We start from the raw sequence: 4,254 nt of genomic DNA, 5'->3' as shown, positions 1-4,254 counted from the left end.
CTGGGCCCCCTGTGCTTGCACCTCTCCTGCCACAGGTCCCTCCCCTGGAAGCTGCACAAGGACACCTGGCCTCCTCTCCCTTCTGCCCCTCTCTTTCTCCTCAGAGGAGGAGGTGCCTCCAGCAGAGAGTACAATCCCCATTACCAGGGTAACGGAAGTCTGTCTGATACCTGGAAGGCTCCACATAGTCTGAATCCTTCAGGGGTGTTGGAGGCACCAACGAGTCCTGAAATGAAGCCTGGAAATGCTAAGAATGAAGCTCCGAACAGAGATGAAGCTGCCTAGAACCAACAAGCAACCAGCAGTGAGCTATCTCCAAAACTCCTCATTACTCACACTGGCAATGCTGCTGACCCTTTTCAATCTCTTGGATGAGGTTTGGCAAAACGTCGGCTGCCCTTCCGCCTGTGTGACCAGCGTGAAATCACACGGACAATGCGAAATCTTGGTCAATTGCCTTTTTAATGGCCTTAACAGGCCTCTTAATTGATGGTGAGCGCAGCTCCGATACCCGCGTGTGCCCGCTGACCGAACTATCGCACAGGCGGGGGATGATGTCAGGGTGCTTGCCCGACGTCATCTCGCGCGATTTCACGTCCGATTGGGTCGGTCACGCACCTGCCCGATCAGCGTAAAATTCTGCCCAGTGAGTTCAAAATACAGCTTGACTGGGACTGAGATCATAGCATATGGACGGTAAGTGTCTTTATCGACAATGCTTGGTCTGCGTGACCCCCTGGACCAATGTTGATGGCATGAGGGGGTCAGAAAGGAGTTTTCCAAACTATTTTGACCCTGTTTTTGTTTTCCCTCTCCCAGGAGATTACATGGTTTGGGGGAGGTTTTGGAGTGGGGGTGGTGGGGTTGGGGGGGGTGGGTGGGGGTTGGTGGGAGGTGGGTGGTGAGGTTGTAGGGGGTGAGAGGAAGGCAGTGTTTAGACATGGTGTTGCGGTTACCATGGTGTAGGGCACCCTTGATGAACCAGGCAGTCTTTTTTCCTGCCTGTCAATTTCTTATTTTTGTAATTAATTTCCTAATCGCATTCGGCTTCGGGGGGGGATAAATGGTGAAGTGCTTCCAGCAAACAATGTGAATGCCGGAAAATCAGGGGCATGATTTCAATTCACTCACCACTGTCAGACACCTCCAATAAACTGGCTCTTGAATGGTACTGACACAAGTCAAAAGAAGGTCAACTCCCCACCCTTCTCAAATGCTGGCTTGGTTCAGTGGTAGCACTCTTATCTCTGAGTCAGGAGGGCGTGGACTTGAGCTCCATTTCAGGATTAACATAGGTTAGGCTGAAATTTAAGTGCAGCGTTGATGGAATGCCACATTGCTAGAGATGTTTTATTTGGAAGATATACTAAACAAAAACTCTGTCTGCCTGTTGTGCTGAATGTTGGAACAGCTCCACAGTTCAATCTGAAGGGGGCCAGGGCAGTTGTCTTTGTGTCCTGGCCCCCATTTACCTCTCACCCCAAACAGATGAACTGGTCATTTATCTCAATTGATGTTTGTGAAATCTTACTGTGCATGAATTGGTTTTCGCGTTTGCTTACCTGACACTTGTGACTGCATGTCAAAAGTAATCTATTGCGTGGGACACTTTGAGGGTGTGTGGTGCTGTCTAAATACAAGCCCTTTCTTAGGAAAGGAATGAAATGTTAAAAACAAAAAACTGCGGATGCTGGAAATCCAAAACAAAAACAGAATTACCTGGAAAAACTCAACAGGTCTGGCAGCATCGGCGGAGAAGAAAAGAGTTGACGTTTCGAGTCCTCATGACCCTTTTACAGAAGGGTCATGAGGACTCGAAACGTCAACTCTTTTCTTCTCCGCCGATGCTGCCAGACCTGCTGAGTTTTTCCAAGGAATGAAGTGTGGTGGAGACAGTTGTATAGGAAGGAGGGGGGAATATTTGCATTTCTGAAGAGGCTTTGGATTTTGAAATTAAAATAAGACGCATTAGACGTGGCTAACAATTCAAATTTCAATAGCCAGTGAAAGAAGTTGTGCACTGACAAGAAGGGACAAGTTTGTCTTTTTAGCAATAGGGCCCTGATGTCCTCCAGTGTCTGAGAGTCCACATTAAGAGTGACCACAAAACCAGTATGATCCTTTATTGTTTTAAATTTAAATACTGAGGTAAATGCAATCAAAAAAGAAAAATTGTCAGCTTGCTTGGCAGCACCTACTTGAGATTGGGAGTGCTGGCAGACTGTCACTCTGATTTTTAAGAACAATTACGTAGTAAATAGGTAGACTGAGGACAATATTAACAAAGGAGACCAATAATGATTGTGGAAAGATGGGCCTATATTCCTTCAAGTTTAGAAAAATGAGAGATGATCTCATTGAAACATACAAGATTCTGAAGGGACTTATCATGGTTGACTCTAAGAGGTTGTTTCCACTGGGGGTGCAGAGGAGATTCACCAGGATGTTGCCTGGGATGAAACACTTAAGTTATGAAGAGAGGTTGGATAGACTGGGATTGTTTTCGTTGGAGCAGAGAAGACTGAGGGGCAACCTGATCAAGGTGTACAAGATTATAAGGGGCATGGACAGGGGGTGGATAGGGAGCAGCTGTTCCCCTTAGTTGAAGGGTCAGTCACAAGGGGACATAAGTTCAAGGTGAGGGATAGGAGGTTTAGGGGGATGTGAGGAAAAACTTTTTGATCCAGAGGGTGGTGACGGTCTGGAATGCGCTGCCTGGGCGGATGGTGGAGGCGGGTTGCCTCACATCCTTTAAAAAGTACCTGGATGAGCACTTGGCACATCATAACATTGAAGGCTACGGGCCAAGTGCTGGTAAATGGGATTACGTAGGTAGGTCAGGTGTTTCTCACATGTCAGTGCAGACTCGATGGGCTGAAGGGTCTCTTCTGCACCGTGAGATTCTGTGATTCTGGCTGGGAGGGTCTAGAAAACGGAGTCTGAGGATAAAGGGCTGATCATTTAGGACTGAGAGGAGGAGGGATTTCTTCACTCGACTGATTGTGAATCTTTGGAATTCTCTACCCCGAAGACTGTAGCTGCTCCATTGTTGAACATTTAGGACTGAGAGAGGCTGATTTTTGGTCTCTCAGGGAACTGAGGGATATGGGGAGCGGGTGGGAAAGTGGAGTTGAAGTAGATCAGCCATGATCGTATTGAATGTGGAGCCAGCTCAAGGGGCCACATGGTTTGTTCCTGTTCCTAATTCTTATGTTTCCACAAAAAGAAAACTGTAGTAAAAGGTGTCAACATTTAAGCTAATCTTAAAGTAAATATATTTTTAAAAAAGTGAAATCAAAGAAGGTCTTGTGTGCAATGTTGCTCCCCACCCCCGCCACACACACCGCCTCATTTATAAATATTCCAGCCTGGCCCCACACTAGGCCCTTTAGACATGTTAAACATTTTCTTAGGATTTATTTACGGCACAGAGAATTTAGACATGTTAAATGGGATTGAAAGGTACAGTGGGTTGAAACACTGATATTTTAACCTGGATTCAATCCAACATTACTCGAAGGGTTGAAAATCCTTTCTCAGGAGTGCAATGGGTTTGAGGTTTATAAACTGCACAAACGAACATATAATTCAGCATAGAATCCATCGCATCAGTCAGAGAAGCCAGAGTGCACGGAATTGTAGTGTCACATTGGTGTGGAGTGGGGCTGCTCAGCATCCAATGCGGCTCATTTTGCGGGCAAAACCAGAACAAACAAATAGATACACATAGATGTGCCGATCTTGACCTGAAAGTGCTTGGTGCAAAAATCTTGAAATCCAAATCCCGCCCTTTAATAGGCTCAAAATTCGACCCTCACTCCGCCCCCCCCCCCAAAAAAATGAAGAATATGCTGTTTGTGTATACATTCGTAACACATATCACATCCTCCTCCCGTTGGCACACGCTGTTCCCCCCCCCCCACACACACACACACACACACACATCCCGCCGAGATGATAAATATTCCAGCCTGACCACCCCTTTAAAAATAATGTTCCAATTTCTTGCATCTGCTGCAATGCAGCCTGTAAAATATGCGAGGGGGCGTCCAACCACACAGTGGGTCAATTGATACGAGTGTAGTAAGTTTGTTGTGGGTTGTCCCAAGTTCAAACTTTTTTTTCTCTCTCTCTCTCCCTTTTGCCCCACATGATCGTTGGTACAACCAATCTGGAGCTTTTGCAGGCGTTTCTCCCCCCCACCCCTCAGCCTCTTACTAATCAGGAGCTTCACAGAAACAATGAAATCCTTGA

Source organism: Carcharodon carcharias, chromosome 10 (genome assembly GCF_017639515.1).
Source record: "Carcharodon carcharias isolate sCarCar2 chromosome 10, sCarCar2.pri, whole genome shotgun sequence".
NCBI classification, from domain to species: domain Eukaryota; kingdom Metazoa; phylum Chordata; class Chondrichthyes; order Lamniformes; family Lamnidae; genus Carcharodon; species Carcharodon carcharias.
Note: the sequence above shows the minus strand (reverse complement) of the source record.